We start from the raw sequence: 18,161 nt of genomic DNA on the forward strand, positions 1-18,161 counted from the left end.
ATATACACACATGAGCACACTCTTGAGCCTGCAGGTACCAAAGTTGCATAGGTAAATATCCAGATAGTTGTCACATGCATTTCACTTCTGTAGCACTTTCTTCTCAAGGATCTCAGAGACCTTTGTGGACATCCACAAACAGTTGGAGCAAATAAATATTGAATGTGCATCTCCAGTGAGGAATTCCTGACCCTGCTCTGAGCAGGGATGTCGCACCAGATGGTCTCCAGAGATTCCTTCCGTCTCCAATGATTCTGTGAAACAGCCTTAAACAACATGGGAAATCTGGGTTAGGATCAGATCCTTTGAGTCAGCTCTGAGCACACCATTTGTCAGACCACTTCTTAGGACTTACATGGATGGAAGAAGTAGTTCCCCTCTAAGAGTGCTACCATCAGGAATTTTATGCTGATCCCACCTACTGCCTTCTAAGGAAGCTGGGCTTTGATGATCCTTGAGGGTTCCTTTTAATTCAGGATACTGTATGATTCTATGGCTAGTAAAACTTCATCTTTTTTCAAAGTCTTAGAAAAATTATACTCAACAAGTTAAAGTTCCTTCTTTGGATGAATGTTTCCAAAGATCTCAGGTCTTGACTTGTTTCTAGTTGAATCCACGGGAAAAAAATTAACACATTCATTCATTAACACATTAACACGTAAGTTAAAAAAAGGACTTCAGTTAGGTTGGTACATGGAAAATTCCACCATGTTGCTTTTAGTGAACAATGACTCTCATTAATAATAATCAATTTTCTCTTTTGGTGCAATGGTGTACTCAGGTAAAATGATTGCTACTCTTTACAGTGACAGCTATAACAGGTATGTTCAGTGCTAGGTCAAGTGGCACTGGATCTGTTTTTCTCTGTTCTCCAAGTGGCAGAGCACAAATCCCTTGTACACAGGGACAGACAGACATTCATATGCACGTAGCCCAAAATGACTTCAGCCCATCACCCTTCAAGTAGCACTGGTCCATGTGGTTGCATGAGATTATTCTGATTGTGTCTGTTGCATCATTTATGTTCTCCTTTTTGTCTCCTGTGTTGTCCCTTTTCAGGACTTCCTCACTGCAGCTTCTTTTCCTTTGCACACTGCATACCTTGTTGAGATAAGATATTCAGATTTGGGTATCTTAGTCAGCTTCCATGGTATTTAGCTCCACAAAACCTTCCGGAAAGGCAAACCAAGCTGCTTGCCTTAGTGGTTTAGTTTATCCCTGTAATAAAACTTAAACCTGGTGTGATGGGGGTGTGTGTGGGGTAATGGGACAAGCCAGTTGGGAAAATGCAGAGGGGGAGAGGTATGTCACTGCTGAGAATATTTCATTCACCATTCACGGGGAAGAAAGGTCACTGAGAGTGAGCCATAAAGTGGATGAATTGCCCAGGCAAGATATACAGACACCAGAGGTCGTACATTAAGTATGACACTTTTTATGAAACTCATTTAAAGGGGGGTTCTGTATATCCTAAATTTTATTTTTCTTCTGACACAGGAAAATTCCCTTAGGCTACCAGCATCAGCTGTTCTCTGTTATGCTGCCATCTGTTATGTAAAATAACTAGAATTCCTTTTTTCTCCTTCCCCCATGGCTTTCCTGTTTTTCAGCTTTGGTCAGTTTTGTCTTTTTGGCTTTCTTTTATAATGCAAAATAGCTTTTTACTTGTTAAATAAATAAAATACTGCCAGAAAGACTTAAATTATTTATCTTTACATATAAAATGCATCAATTTATTTTTACAGTAGTCATTTGAGAAATACCCATTGCTTTGCTTTCTAGTTGCTGACTTAAATCACAATGTGTTCCAAAGTGTATGGGGCATTTATGCTGGGAGTTGAGGCAAGTCCCCTGTGATGGTATGGTGATGTACTTCAGATCCAAATACAGATTCAGACTTTTAAACATTTTTGAAATGGAAATGGTATTGAATTAAGGGTTTGGATTTAGAATTTTTGTTCATTTAAGGCCCAATACTCAAATGAGTGGGTCAGGAACTAAATACATGTAATATTTATACTGCCAGTCCTTAACTAGGTGCTCCATAGATGCCACTGAAGTCTTTGGTGACTTGTTAGGTTGATATGGACTTTGGAAATATGTGAAACATGCTGTAAAACAGGCTGCACAGTTGTGTTGTTATTTTAACTCTTTTCTTTAAGTTATAACTGTTGTTTTATTTTTTCTGATGAGCCTCAGACAATTTTCAGGACAAGCCCTCAGCACATTTTCCTATGCAGACTATACATTCACTGTTTCTCTAAAATTGAAGAAATAATCACTGTACATGAAGAAAATTCAAATTCTATCTGACCAAAGGGGTCTTACAGAAAAATGACTCTTGTGCAGATTTTCAGATGACTGTAGTAAACCCAGGGTTCAGCAGTCTGTACTGCCCTCAGAAGACAGCAGATGCTGTGATGCAATGTCTATCCTTCCAGCTCCCCTTTCCCCTGGGGATCTGGGCAGCTCCCTCTGTTCCCTTAGCTGGTGGAAATGATCTTGGAGTCTGCAAACTCTCTGCATCACCAATATCTTTATAAAAGTTTTTACTTTATAAACCTAAGGAACAGTGGAGCTTTTCTGTATGTTAACCTCAATTTTGAGCCAGATTTCCAGGAAGAGGGAAAATGTGATGGTATGGGACCAGCCACTGGTCCTCTGCTGTTATAAAAGGTACAAGAAGAGAAAAGGTGTTCACCGCCTGGTGCAAAATAGCTCTTCAGTGAACTTTTGTGGGGGAACTGGGAGGGAAGAGGCTGAGGTTTCTTCCTGGATCTGACCAAGGAGAAGCAGAGAGGAATTACAGGATCTGCTTTCACTGGGGACTGCTGTGTCTGCTGGCCTCCAGCAGATGAGCTGCTGGAAATCACACAGAATTCATAACCTTTATGCATTCCTAAACCACCCAAACTCTTCTTTTTAGTCTTTCAGAAGAAAAGCCACAAAACTCACACAAAGCCTGTTTCTGTGTGTAGGTGCTAACTTGCCACCTGCCCCACAAACTCATCCTTTCCCTGGATAGCTATCGAAGTGATCAGGTTGTCCTGCCCAGGAGTTGTGACTGTCCAAGGGCCAGCAGCAATGGGCTTGTTCCTGCTGTGAGGAAGGACTGAGACAGAGATGATGGGTCTCATACCACTTCAATTCAGATACTTAAGTTTTGTCACTTAGGTCTCAGCTCTTCTGAGACTCCATTAAAGTCATTAGCAGCAAAATAGGAAATTGGAGGAAAACTCTCTTCTTATCTAACTTTGACAGTTGCCTTTGAATGAGAAAAATACCCCCCTCAGCATGGTCCTTTGGTGCCACAGAAGGCAGAAGGAAGCTAAAAACAACTTTTTCAAGTTGAAATTGAAGTGAAGCTGATTCCACCTGGAGTCTGTGCCTGATGTGTACCAGGAGGAGCCTGTGGAGACACAGCAAAGCTGAAAGCTGGCAAGCAGTGAGCTGACACTGAGCACAGCAGACTGGGAAGTGTCCATGGAGATGGTGACCAGAGCAGTGGCACCACCACAGACACAACCAAAGTTGCTTAAACTCTTTGTCAGATGCCAGTCAGACAGAACCAAATGCAGGTGCACAGATATGTCACTCACTAAAGTCCCCTGGGGTAAAGAAGCAGTGCATTTTAGAGGCTCCTTTGCTGGAGTATCCAGCATGGAGGTGTGCTCACTGTGACGGAATTATCCAGACTTCAGTCTTGTAGCACCACACTGGCAGACTGAAGATATTTCCCTCTTTTGTAAAAAATCATGCTTTCTTGGATCAGTTGGGGAATTTAGCAACAACTCATAGCTTTGACCATTATGCTTTAAGGCTACTAAATATGGGGAAATTACACAGATGCAGCTTTTACTCTATGCAAGCCCTCTAAGAAGGGGCTGCACATGGTATATTTACTGCATTATTTTACAGGAATTTTCTGGTTAGGAAACTGCAGGACAGCTGTAACTAGCAAGTTACCCAAGTCACAGGACAGTGGAGTTTGCTCCATGAAATGTGTCTTCTGGGAGCTTTAAGGGGAGTTTATAGAGATTTGTACATTAGGAAATTTGAGCCAGGACACTGAGATAAACCTTTCTGTTACATGACAGGCACACTGAGCACTGTGGTGAGTTGCTGAAACTCCCAGTCATGACTGCATAGCATGTTCAGTATCACTAACAGAAACAAGGGATTTATCAGTGGGGAAAATCCCAATAACTCATCCTGTCTGCCATTTCAGAATGATATATACTCAGATTTCTTCTTCTTCCACTGACTTGCACCCACCTTCAGGGATGGGACGAGAGCAGCTGTTCAAACAAACACTATGTAGCAACCCTAAACCATGCAAGGAAGTGGAAAGATTTATCATTACTCTTCATCTCCAAGGAATTCCTGGAAGATGGTGGAAATTACTTTTCATCCCCAAGTATACCATGTCTCTTCTGACAAAACTATGCCAAGGTATCTTTAGTGTCCCAGCACATGACTTCTTTGTTTTGTGCCCACCAAAGGAAGGACCCACCATTGCAAGGCTCATGGAAGAAGAAATATTGAGTTTTCAGCTCAGTTTGGATGACTTGAAAGAAGTGAGTGCTATGACTGAGAAAGCCTCATTAAATGGAAGTACTGTAGTGCACATGCTCTGAATTTTATTTTTTCCTAATCTTTCTGAAAATTCAGAGAATGCAAAAGAGTTTATGTAAAAATCTGGGCAGAACTCCTTTTGCTTATGGCCATTTCTGACTCTCCTGTTGACACATCACTTGATGCCCTTCTCTACAACCAATATTTTTGTATCCCAAAATGAAGTGGAAGAGGTGTTCCCATGTGATTATTTTCAGGAAAATAGTCCCAACTTGATGATACTGTAGGCCTATTTATCTAATAATGTTCTTCTAGCTGTGTTAAGGAATTATCCTGAGAAGTGCACTGCAAAGGAGATGTACATGACCACACGGGTGACATCTAGCATTGCACTGGGAAGGACTGCAGTTAATTTAGTTAAAATTCAGACACAGGGCTGGGCTGGCAGCACTTCTCTGCTTTGTTCAGGGTGCAGGAGTGGCTCCTGAGCCCTCAAAGCACAAAAAAATCAGAAACAAGGTAGCTCTGCTGTATCTTCATGATACAGACACACTGTGCTAGTGATATCTATTGCCCATGTTACAGAGGTAAAGGGTTTGATCCTTCAGCAGCTAAAAGTGAAAACCTATCTGAGGCTTCATGCATCTTTACTTTTGGACAATGAAACCTCTATCTCTGCTTGACAGATCCAATATTGCTCCTGGCATGGATTTAAGCAGCTGTAATGTCGAGGATTTACAAAAATTCAAGCAGCAGAGTATAGCCCAGGGCTTCAGCAAGCACAGTTTAACTGGTGTAATTAGGCATTTATTGAGATGTTTCTTGGTGTAAATTGTATTGCCTGTTCTTCACACTTGCTTACAGCCTTTGTTAGCAGAGACAAATGGTACCATCATAAGTCCTACTGAAACATTCAACATACTTTTAATGCTGGGTTAGTAAATCCATAAATTCCAGCATTTATTAGAAATGCCATTTTCATACCTTTACATGGAAAAGGAGCTGTTTATTACGAACCAGGTCCATTGGACCTCACATGTTTTTCAGGTATGGCATACAGAAATCCAGCCTGGAAGTGCAGAGGGGCAGGGCTGTCCTGCACAGTGCTTTGCTGAAGACTTCTTTCCTCCCTCAGCCTTCCTTCCTCTTGTCTGTCTGGACTGCAACCTCTCCCAGAGGGGGACTCTCCCTTCTCATATCAGGTGGTCCCAATGCAGACCAAAGTCTGTGAGCATTTCTCTAACATACACATATAAAACATCTTCAGAGGAAAAACAGGACATTTGGAAGTGGGAATTGCTTTTCCTTTTTGAGCTCTCTGCAATGGGAGATGCTTACCAATCTCCCAGGAGTCAACAGCTCGTGTCGTCCTTTTTTCCCCTCTCACCCCGACCTTGGTACAGCTCTATTATATCAAGGTACAATATTCCTACTATTGTTGAACCTCATTTCCTGAGAAACAAAAATCTGGGTTCTCTCCCTCTCAAAGTGTGACTCACAGCAGGAAGACAAACCTTCAGAGGAGGTCTACTCTTCCAGAATAGTTCCTCTTCTTCTCATTCTTGAGCTCAGGAAATTATATCAGGAAATTATATAATACAAACAAAACACGGTGTAAAGGGGAAAGGGCAAACTTAGATTGAACAAATATCTTTCCTGTTAGGATGCTCATGATGAAAACTGCAAATGTCTGTCAAGGGCTGCTCTTCTGCCAAGGCTGTGCTTTCTTTCCTGGCCTGAGTACTTTTCTCCTAAGAAACAGCTTACCTGCCATCTTACAATGGATGCTAAGTGTGAAGAAAGAACAAATAGCTGCAGTATAAATATATTTTTTAAAACTATTGCTGGTAGATATTTGTACAAAAAAACTGAAAGTATGATTTAAGTTAATGTAAAGGAAACCACCTGTGGACCAGAAGCATTTAATTTCTGTCAACAGGGTACAAATAGTAAATGGCTTTGGCTTCCAGCTATGATGCTTACCAATACCTGACACTTACATATATAAAAGTGGATGTTTATTCTAGCAAATTGTCTTCATTTTCTTCAAGCAAACCTTTGAGAAGCACTGTCAGCATCACGAGCCCAAAGGTGGAGCAGCCATGGCTGGGCACTGCTGGTGGGTGTCCAGGCCCTGCCCCAGCCCTGCCAGGATGCCAACATCCCTCAGTTTGGAGTCCAGCCCCTCTGGAACAGCCACAGGGTGTTTATCACTTGTGACTAACCCACCCCAGTCTCCCCCTCTGTGCAATGCGTGCTGCTCTCTGCATCTGCAGAGTAAATCAAGAATAACTCAATCTCAGTTATTGTGGCATCTAAAGAAGCTAGAAAGGAAATCTAAGTTGTTTCAGTTCTTTCTGTGCAATTTGTTCAGCTTTCCCTCCTTCAGAAAGGAGGGAAACATGCAGTGGCAAGTCTGACTGTGAATGTGTTTAGGGAGGGTGAATCTGTGGGTGTGACTATCAGCCAGTGCACCCAGGTTCACAAAACAGGCCTGTGAGCCTGAGAAAAAAGGGCATAGAAATAGAGAGACAGAGAGAATGAGGGAATTGAAGACAGAGGGGAGAGAGTGAAGAGAGGAAGGAAGGAAGGAAGGAAGGAAGGAAGGAAGGAAGGAAGGAAGGAAGGAAGGAAGGAAGGAAGGAAGGAAGGAAGGAAGGAAGGAAGGAAGGAAGGAAGGAAGGAAGGAAGGAAGGAAGGAAGGAAGGAAGGAAGGAAGGAAGGAAGGAAGGAAGGAAGGAAGGAAGGAAGGAAGGAAGGAAGGAAGGAAGGAAGGAAGGAAGGAAGGAAGGAAGGAAGGAAGGAAGGAAGGAAGGAAGGAAGGAAGGAAGGAAGGAAGGAAGGAAGGAAGGAAGGAAGGAAGGAAAATACAACTTGTTTTAAAATGATAACTTTCCTCATAGTCTAATTTTCATTGCTGAGTCAATATATGAAATTTACTATTAAAAATGTACTTAAGGAGAGTAACACAGCAAATACTATAATGATGGAAATATAAACACAGCAATAAACTAAAATGGCTCAAGGCATACCAGCTCTGCACACTAGCACCAAAGACCTCTCCATCGTCAAATATCAAGAGACAATATCAAGCCAAAGAATATCTCAGAGAAGTTTTTTCTCCCTAACTGTTCAAATCCATATCTGACCTCTGCTGGCCAGGTTTCTCCATGATGCGTTTGCAGAACACCACATGTTGGCTTCCCAGGAATGGCTGAGGCTGGGAAGGGATATTTTGCATATGGCTATTTTGATTCTTCTCTCAGCAGAGTTTTTAGGCAGCTGGGGATTCTGACCGCTGCTTGTAACAGTTTCCAGAGGCTGGGCAGGCAGCAGCGCTTTGGCAGATGGCACCGGGCGGGCTGAGGTGTGCGGCTGCTCTCCCGACAGGTACCCGGCAGCCTGACCTCGTTTCGCTCGCCTGCCTGGGAACTCCCCGGGTCAGGTTTCCCACGGGCCAGCACACCTTCACTGCCACCCAGCCACTGGGACAGCTACGGCTCTGCTGACACAAGAATCCCACCCCTTGCTCACAGAGTGCTTTGTGGTCAGGCTGTTATTAATGCGGATTTTCATGCTCATGGTCTTGCTGTGTTTCTATAAAATGTAATTGACTTTCCTTGCTCGTTTTAAACTTTTAGGAAGTGCAGAGAGAATGTGACTGCATGGGAACATGGTGGACTGGCCCAAAGCTGGGCGAGTTCTCCTCTCTGACTGCAAACCTGCATCTGAGATGCATGTGATGGGTAGGTGATTAGTTTAATACATCACTGAGAGGCGTTCACACACAGGGTGTGCTACAGGGACCTGGGGGAGCACAAGCAGACCACAGTGAGTTGCATATTGCAGAGGTACAAGTCCCCACAAACATCCCAGCCTTGTGCTCAGCCCTCAACGAGAGCCATGGCCTCATGGGGAAGCGTCCCCCCTCCCGAGTGCTGCAGGGAGCATCCCAGTTCCTCAGGAATAATAATTTAATTTCAAGTGACCATCTGACAATGACGGGCCCATGAACATTAATCACAAGTAGCCTCTAAAAGTAGCTGCAGACACAAACTGTAGTGCTCCTCAGAATTGCCAACTCCTGTTTTAATGGCAGAGTTTGTGATCTCTTGAGCTTTACTATAAAGTGTATCATGCACAGAAACTGGCAGCTTTGTGTGGACTTAAATGTACTTTCTTCTTTCATGCATTAATATGTTGGTTTCACTCTGTAATCCTCAGTTAGCCACAAAACTCTGCAGCCTTCTTGATGCTTGTCCCCTGTTAATGAGCCCACAAGACTGATTTCTTGCTCTTATGCCATCAACGTGACCTCATATTTACATGGAAAAATCAGTGGCTGAAAGTATTGGCGCAAGTCAAATCCTGAAATCCTTTCCCAACCAGAAACCTCATCAAAATCAGTAGGGCCAAGGATGTAAGAATTGCTCATGTAAAAGTTTCAGGTTGTTCTTTCAATCTACAAATCTAAAAAATACCTGCTAAAATGCATCCGATCAGTTTGCTTTGTGTCTTTTCTTGCTAACTTGAAAAATGCCTTGATGATTGCACAATCACAGTCCTTCAAAGAACAGCTCTGATTTGACTCAAAAAAAGCTTCATAATGCTGGCTTTGCCACACAGACTTTGGGATGAATGGAGTACGTTCTGCCTATCGAGCCAAAATCCATGGAGCAGTGCTAGGATTTTAATGAACAGAAAATCTTTGCTGGAAAGACAGGTTAGACTTGATTTATTTTTTTTCTTAAGAAGAGAAAATATTGTCGTAGCAGTGGGAAGGAGTCAACGTTTGTTCACTGGTTAAAGCAGTTATAAGATCTTGTATATGAAAAAGTATTAGAACAGCATGGCTTTTACATTTTCTGAGGCATATTTTATTACAGATTCGTATTGATGAACAAATGCCATGAGCTCTTCCCACTCCTATTGACATTAAGGAGTATTTTGTCATTCATTTTCTAAGGAACAACTTTTGGTTATTCTTTTTATTCCATGCACAAGAATGCTAACTGAGCAGCACAGGGATTTAACTTCAGAACACGCTTGTGGGACATTACAACACAGACAATGCAGAAAACCTGATTTTAAAGATATGTCTTAACACAGACACTGCTGTAAGATCAGGGAATGAGCCTATTGTGTAGACAGCAGGCAGCCATGGAAATCAAGGACCGCAGACTGAATTTAAGTGAGTTCCTACTGCAAAGCAGGAGAGGATAATGTGATTCATGGATGTATGAACAAGGAAGTAGTGAGTAGGAGGGGGGAGCTGATCTTATCTCTCCCCACTGCTCTGGTAAGACTAATACTGGCAAAGTGCATAAAGTTCTGGTGCCTTGTATTTTAATTGTAAAAGCTGGAGACAGGTCAGAGAGAGGATGAGAGAAAAATGTCTCTCTCTAGTGAAAACCTGGAAGGAATCTCTCTGCTTACCTTATCAAAAAGATGGAGACATTACTTGATTAAAGCATACACGTACCACCACAACAAGATAATACCATATGCAAAAGATCTTCTTCATCTAGTGGAGAGAGCATAGCAGGAATCAACGGCTGGAAGCTGAAGTCAAACAAATTCATACAAAGAAACCCAGGCATGCATTATTAATAGTAAGAGCAATTAATCCTGGGAACTACTTACCAAAAGTAGGGCTGGATTCTCTGTCTCTTGATGTTTTCAGATCAAGATTGGATGTCTTCCTAGTAGAGATGCCCCAGGCAAACCCTTATGAAAGGGAAGCATGGTGAGACATAATAGTCTGTGATACACCATCAGACCGGTTGAGTAGATGATCCTGTTCTTTCTACCCACTGGCTCTATCTCTGCTAGTAAATTAAAGCGTCAGGACCCAGGCCCAGATTCCAGAACATGATCACCTATGCTATTAAATTGTTAGGACAGTCCTTCACACGTTGTTGACCAGGGTCAACTGGCCCTCTCCCAGACACACTTAGCACAGTTTGGGAACAAGCATAGTCCAAGGTTACAGGAAATTTGGACATGGATACTGTATTTTGGAGAGGAAAGGAATATAGTAGTGGTATATGCTGACCAGCTATCCTTTGGCAAAATCCATTTTCACCTGTATTACTTGCAAAGATTTGATTTGGCTACAACAGCTTGAGGTTTGACACCAACCAAGAGAAAAGTCTGTGAATCAAATATTCCAGAGCCGCCTCCAAGTAGGTGGAATGATGTTGACACACTCACAGCTTTGAAGAGCTCTAAAAGGGAAAAAGGAAGAATGTTTTGACATATTTTAAATATTCAGAAAGGCTAATTGTTTCCTGAAGTAACTGACATTCCATAGGAGCAGTGTATTCCTGCTCGTCATGTCCATACTAGATGGAGACATTGCAGCAGTGCTTCCCACACAGCCCTGGCAATTAGGCAACATGGAGCCTGATGACTGGGATCTTTTAAATGTCAACACAGCTTCCTATTCCAGTGCTCACCCGGCCCTCATTAGCAGCACTGAGTTAATGTCTTTGTTGCTGCTGGTGATGATGTGCAGGGACACGAGTGCTACCCCTCGATGTCTGCTGTAATAGGAGAACAAGGAGTGCAAGTTCAGGATTTAGTATCTCATCTCAGGGATCCCACAAGGATGCTCTTCACTGTTTCTGAGCGCTAGAAGCATTTCTTGCCTCCTGAATATTAAACAGACACTAACCCTCAGGCTTTTTATAGAAGAAAAAATCCCATATGCTCTGGCTAAAGCTATAGCAGGCTCTAAACAATTTCTACAGTGAAATTACATCTACAATTAATTTTTTTCCAGTGATGTTGAACCTGGCAGCACAGTAAATATTGTATGGGTCGTAGAGACAGCTGGGCAGCAGTTGCTGGGCTACCACTGTGCACATCAGAGGCCCCTAATGCATCAGTTTGTCTATTGGGAGACATGGGACAAAGGACTGGAATTATAGCAAGCCCCTATGTAAAAAACTTCCAGATTTCATCTCTGTTTATAAATCAACTAACACAGAACCCCCAAGAGAAACCAAAATAGTACTGCCACTTCTTTCTAGTGTAAGAAATGAAGGTAGAAAGACCAGCTGTTTTAGGTCCATGAGATGTACAAAGAGAACTGGAGGGCAGGTCTCCACTGCAGACCTTTGTGCAGAGACACCACATGGCTTTTTGGTCCTGGATGCCTTCAAAAAAGGCATGGTCCTGGATGCCTCCAAAAGAGATGTCTTGCTCCATGCTGAGTACTGAAGTGCCACGTCTAAGTTAACAGGCAGTACCTGAATGAGGGACTTTAGCATTAGTTCCCATATCTCCCCAAATCACCCTTTTACTTGGTGTGTATCAAAAATCTCTTGCCCAAGAAAACAGAGCAATTCTGAGTCACTCTGAGACTCTCCAAAAGAGCTCCACAGCTGCAGCAAGGGAACGCAGAAAGTGCCTTTTCAGTTCTCTTCTGCAAGCCTGAAGATCCTATGCTGACAACAAGGTCATCTACCTCAGATCAAGGTTTATTATTTTTGTGAAACTCAGATCACTCAACACCTGGAGGCAATTTCCTAAGCATCTGCACTTTTACAATGTGAAGCCAAGGTGGGATGAAAGGGCAAAACCCAGTCGACTCTCAGAAAATCTGGCACTCCTGGGCTTTGCAAGCTTGCCTTAACTGAGTAAAGTTGCCATTTGCAGGCTATCTGTGAAAAGCTTCTGGATTAAGTGAAACAACGCTGTGGTTGTGGTTTTCACTTCATTATACAGAACACACTTATTTTAAAAAATTTCATTCACATTTCATGCTGGCCTTAAAACATTATGTTGTCATAAAAGGTGGATATAACACTGACAAGCAGTGCTCTGAAAAGATGATACAAATACGTGAGTGAGGTGTAGAGAGGCTCATGGTTTGGCCATCACTCATCCCAGGCCAGTTTGTGCTCCTGCAGTGACACCTCAGCAAGGTTCAGGAGCTGAACCACTGCCAGCAGGCATTTACAATGGGACCACTCAGTTTTGGGGAGAAGTTGCTTACCTGTGTGGTCATGAGGAATGTCTCAACTCTAGGCTATGGGGCAGAAAGGGTCCTAGAACTACTTTATAATTCACAGTGGTGACATCTTTGGATTTATCTTGCCAGGACATGAGAGGAAAGGAGCAAATGGAGCTCTCTGAAGCAATTCAGACATCAGGACTTAGCAGAAAAAAAATCATTATTAAATTCATTACATAAAGTTTAGGTGTCTACATCTAAGGGTCAACACATGAGGTAAAGAAGAAGTTGTTTTTGTCACCTGAGACCTTCTTGGTACTCTCTTTGGCTTATAGACAACAGTGCAAACATCTTTGGGATTGTGCTGTGTCAACTCCCACAGCACCACATAGAAGTCTTGTGCATCCCAGGACATGAGTCTGGCCAACGGAGCTGAGCCCACAGCCCCTCTTCATACAGAGCTGAAACCCACCCCAAACTTCCTAAGGAATGATTTTTAAATTTGTAATAAATGTCATGAATTAAAAAGACAGACAAATAAAATAATATATTGGTCGTTTAATTAAGATAATTACAAAGATTATCTACTGCTACTCTTAGTTGTTTTATTCAATGCATAGAGAGGTATCACAGATATCAAGGGTTACCAGTGTGGATTTCCATACTGTGTATTACTCTTCATTCTGCAATTCTAGGTCCTGGAATTTTGCCTGTGTGAGATGGCATTGTGTTTTCAGAGAAGGTCATGGGTGGATCCTGTCTCTGGATGCAGCACTGGTCTCTGGTGTTTTTAATATTTTTATAGACCACAGAAAGCAAATGTGGGGATAAATTCCTAGGACATATCTGTGCTGCTGTTGCCCCCACTATGAAAGTGACAGTGAATTTCTCAGCCTGAGGGTCTGCAGTGTGAGAACTTCCAAGAGAACAAACAAAGGGACAATTGTAAGAACAGAGTGGTTTGGCAAATAAATGAGTAAGAGACTTCCTTGGGCACATTCAGACTTGCCAAACTGAACCTGAACACATGACCTAGCATCTGTCAGGACATGTCTGTGTCCATGTCCAGTCCCGTGAGGGACATTTTGCCAGGCAGGCCAAGATCTCAGAGATCTCCACACTGCTGTTGATGGTCTGCTGTGTCATAGAATCCCAGAGTATCCCAGGGTGAAAGGGATCCACAGCTGGGTTATAGAATGTCTTGAGGTGATGAGAGATCCTGGGAGCATCCCTCATTGTTGTCATTCCATTTTTGGGGTTTTTTTCTTCTACCTTCTGTAACACTTTCAGCATGTGCTGAAAACCTGGGTTCAATTTTGAACCACATGTCCTTGGAAACTGGAGCAACCCTGTCTCAACCATACATTCAGAAACTTGGGACACTAAATGCCTCTGTGCACCTTGGATTAGGCAGTGTTTCACCAGTCACAGCAGCAACCTTTAACGAAATGTTTTAAATGAACATAACTTTATTAGAGGGAAGGGAGGGAAGGAAACAGCAGGAAGCAACAGTTGGAGAAATCTGAATAAACACCCAGCCAGCCCCAGGCTTGCCCCTCAGCTGAGTTATAAGGGAATTAGCCTGGACTCATCTTTCTGCTTGCAGCTGTGACAGCACAAAGGGATGGCACTGCCCTCCTGCCTGCTCCCATTCACCTTGAAACCCGTCTGTGCTCAGGGTGTTACAGTGCTGCTCAGGCCATTTCCAGGACTCTGAGTATCCCATGGACAATGTTCCCAGCCCTGCTGCTGGTGTCCCCATGGAATCATCAGGCCAGGCAGGTGCTCCCAGTTGCCCCAGACTGGTGCCCAGTAGCCTCCAAGCCACAGGTTTTGCCACGGGGTGCTGTGGTTCATGCAGTACCAGCTCTTGCTTACAGCCAGGGACCTGCTCCCCTCTGCAGTCACCACTTGCTTGGGTCACCTCTGGGCCACCCACCTGTAGTTCCCTTGAGAAGCTGGGGGTGCCTTTCCTCCAGGCTCCCCAATGGGGCTGGTGAACTCTACACCTTTTAAGACACCCTGGATCATGTTTACAAGCCTCCTGGGGCAAGCAGTTGTCTCCTATCATGTGTTTTCACTGCACCAAGGCCAAAAAATGTAAAGTTTATAGCTATTACTATTGCAAGTGACAAAGACGGTTTCCATGATACAATAATACATGGTCTGTAGATTGAAACTCTACCAAATGGCTAGAGGTGATAGGAGTGCAAGAAGGGATGATATCCCTCAGCCCCTTAATACCCAAGAAGAGGGATGTGTGCTCAGGCATAGGAGGAGGAATGGCACAAAAGGAGGCAAGGAAAGAAAACATAGAGAACAGCAAGGGGCAAAAAAAGAGTGGGCAGAGCACATGATATGAAACTGGTCAAAAGAGCAGGATGAGGTTGAGAGACATCTGTTCTGAGACATGGTGCAGCCATTTCCTACTCCTAATTCATTTTTCCTGAGGATACCCCAGTGCTTCTCCTTCTTCCCCTACAAGTCTTCACTACTGGCACACTCTGACCCTGGGGCTGCAGGCCAGGACACCTCCTGCTTGGACAGCCACAATGCCAGTGACATCCAAGAGAGCCTGGAAATACTCGCTTCCACCCTCAGCACGTTTAGCACTGATTAGCCTTGAAGTTTCTTATATCAAGCACGAAATGCATCTGGTTCAGGTTTGCCAAGTGCAATGCAATCCATACTTGTATTCCTCCAAAACCTTCCTCCCGGGTCCCAGGATGTATTCTCCCTGTTATTACACATTACAGAAACTCCCTTCGTGTTGTACACAAGAAACACGGGGTTAACTGAGCCCTTCACAGCACCCAGATTTTTGAAGAATGGCCCATGAGCATTGTTTATGTCTCCGGTGTGAGGTGTAGAGCTCCACGAGTGACACGGGACAAAGCTCAGGCTGCTGCGACACCCTGGGAGCCGCAGCGGGGCCGTGGGCAGGGCTGCTGGGCTGTGGGCAGGGCCGCTGGGCTGTGGGCAGGGCTGCTGGGCAGGGCTGTGGGCAGAGCTGGGCTCTGGGAAGGGTTGCTGGGCTCCGGGCAGGGCTGCTGGGCTCTGCCAGGGCCGCTGAGCCCTGGGCAGGGCTGTGGGCAGAGCTGGGCTCTGACAGGGCCGCTGGGCTGTGGGCAGGGCTGCTGGGCTCTGCCAGGGCTGCTGGGCTCTGGGCAGGGCTGCTGGGCTCTGACAGGGCTGCTCGGCTCTGGGCAGGGCTGCTGGGCTCTGGGCAGGGCTGCTGGGCTCTGACAGGGCTGCTCGGCTCTGGGCAGGGCTGCTGGGCTCTGGGCAGGGCTGCTCGGCTCTGGGCAGGGCCGCTGGGCCGGCCCGGCAGCGGAGACACGGCGCTCTGGGCTGTGATAAGAGAGATGCTGGCACCGAGCCGGCAGCGAGCAGCCCTCCCTCTGCCGGTGCCCCCGAGCCGGGCTGACTCATGGAGATACTCTAATCAAGGGAAACGAGAAATATTTGACATTCCTCGCACCCTCTCACAGCAAAAAAAAATACGGTAATCAAGGGAAATGTGAAATATTTGACATTCCCCGCGCGCTGTCACAGCAAGAAATGCTCTGTGTTTCGTGCCCTGCGGGCACCTCGCTCCGGATGTCCGCGTTCCCCGGAGCACGGAGGGAAGGGAGCCCCGGTGTTCCAGGAGCAGGGAAATAGCCGGGCCGTGCCAGGGCCGGTGTGGGGTGAGGAGGAGAGGAGCCCTCAGCTGCCGGGGCTGGGCGAGGCCAGCCTTGCGCCGCCAGCCCGCGGCATCAGGATGGAGCGGCAGTGCCAGGTTTCTCGCAGCCAACAGTGAAGAGTTGTGAGATGAAATGGAGACTTCTTTGCCTGTGGAAGAGTCCTGATTCACATCGGAAAAAAAAAAAAAAAATCTGCTGCCACATGCCTGGCCTGGCCCTGTTACGATTCACATACGATTTTTAAGCGGCCCCCACGCCGTGGCTGGGGCAGTCATCAGCCATTTTGTGCTTAAGTACAAATTAAAGGATGTCTTATCTTTGTTTTCCCATTGTCTGTCCTCTCTGTACCACGTACAGCTGATCTTTATTCATTACAGGAAAGGGCAAAACACCCAAGAATTCACTTGTATTGTATCGAAGAGAATGTTTTAAAAAACCCCAAACAACAAAAGCACAAACCCCTGACCCTGCCTCTGTTCCTCCCTCCCTCCCTCAGGTGCAGATTTTGGGACCTTGCAATATAAATCTGGTAATCTGGGTTCCTGTTTCAGTGGAGCATCTTCATGAAATAAATCTTACTGAAATCTGCTTCTCCATCACCAGAAGAACCCCCCTGGATAAATCCCACCTCTCTCCCTCCTGTAAATGGCTGTGATGATCTCGCTTACCTGTGCTGGATCTGCATGGCTGAAAGTTAGTGACAATGTACAGAAATAAAATCAGCTTTTTCACCATTTCTTTCTCAGATTCTCATCTCCTGATTTCTCTTTCTTACCTACATAGGAGGAAAGAAAGTGAAAGCCTTTCTGCTTGTAAGACAATTAATTCCCTTTTTTTTTAATTATGAGAGTGTTTTGTCATAAATGTGGTTTAACTTCTACCCAGGTTGTCTTCTGCTTCTCCCACTACTTCTCAAAATCTTTAAAATATATAATGTGTTATTACTTCATGGGCTCATTGACTCCCACATTGTGCTAGAATATGCTCCCATGGGAATACTTATTAAGTCAAGCTTTTTAAAAATTAAAGGGGCTTTAAGCAATCCTTCTCCCTGCCAGTCCTTATGGCATTGCTGAGGACAGACGGCTGAGGCTGCCCCTCTGCCCCCTTCCCATGGGGTCTGAGTGCTTTGAATCCCTTCCTCCCTCAGCAAGGCTGCTTTTTTGGACCAATTTCTCCATTTATCACCTCTGCAACAGCTGTTTGTGTGGTTGAAATTTGGAAGGAAATCACCCCACAAATGCCCCAGCAGCTAGAGAGGGTTAAATGTTTCCTACAGAAACCTTCTCTGTCTGAAAATGTTGGTTAATATGAACCAAAATTATTTTTTAGACTATTTGTATCTGCTTTGGAGGGGGGAAAAAGGAAATTATTTTTTTGCTTAACACAGGAGAAAATTATTGCACAAAGGTAACTAAGAGATCTTTGCCTAGACCAGAATTCCAATGTCCTCTCTACAAATAGCTGGACATGAGAATAGGGACTCGACTTTTCCTCTACAATCTATATCTGAGTATGAAAACAACATTTCCTGTTTAGGCAGAGATTGAATAAACAGTTAGAGAAGAAATTTTCCCTTAGGTTGAACCAAGAAACAGAAGTTTAGGGTTTCTGGAGATGAGAAATACTTCTGTTAACATCTAAGATATTTTTGATCTAAACCAACATGTCTCTTAGGGGAGATAGAACTTAAACCTTCAAGGGCTTTTTTTGGTAAATTTAAGATAATTTTAAAATTCAAGATGGCTTTCGGCAGGGCAAAGTAAAAGGTTTTGTTTAGCAAAAGCCAAGAAGGGATACCAAAGTAATATTTCCAAAAAAATATGCCTCCATTTTGAGGGTCAATATTTCTGGCCAAACTTAACCCAGATTTATAAATAGATTTATTCTTTCTAAAGTTATTTTGATTTCAATGGAGTTTTTTGTTTGTTTTGGGTTTT

At 44.1% G+C, this 18,161-nt stretch overlaps 2 long non-coding RNA genes across 2 annotated transcripts; one reads left to right on the forward strand and one right to left on the reverse strand.

Annotated features, from left to right (window-relative positions):
• Positions 1 to 137: 137 nt before the first annotated feature.
• LOC135295963 (uncharacterized) lies at positions 138 to 16,998 on the reverse strand. Its single transcript, XR_010357999.1, has 5 exons — positions 16,890 to 16,998; positions 10,717 to 10,802; positions 10,219 to 10,302; positions 10,012 to 10,099; positions 138 to 266 (listed from the first exon to the last, which is right to left on the reverse strand). It is a non-coding gene; the product is annotated as an uncharacterized LOC135295963 (long non-coding RNA).
• Positions 7,375 to 16,955, forward strand: LOC135295964 (uncharacterized). Its single transcript, XR_010358000.1, has 2 exons — positions 7,375 to 14,313; positions 16,718 to 16,955. It is a non-coding gene; the product is annotated as an uncharacterized LOC135295964 (long non-coding RNA).
• Positions 16,999 to 18,161: the final 1,163 nt, after the last annotated feature.

Source organism: Passer domesticus, chromosome 3 (genome assembly GCF_036417665.1).
Source record: "Passer domesticus isolate bPasDom1 chromosome 3, bPasDom1.hap1, whole genome shotgun sequence".
Classification (NCBI taxonomy): domain Eukaryota; kingdom Metazoa; phylum Chordata; class Aves; order Passeriformes; family Passeridae; genus Passer; species Passer domesticus.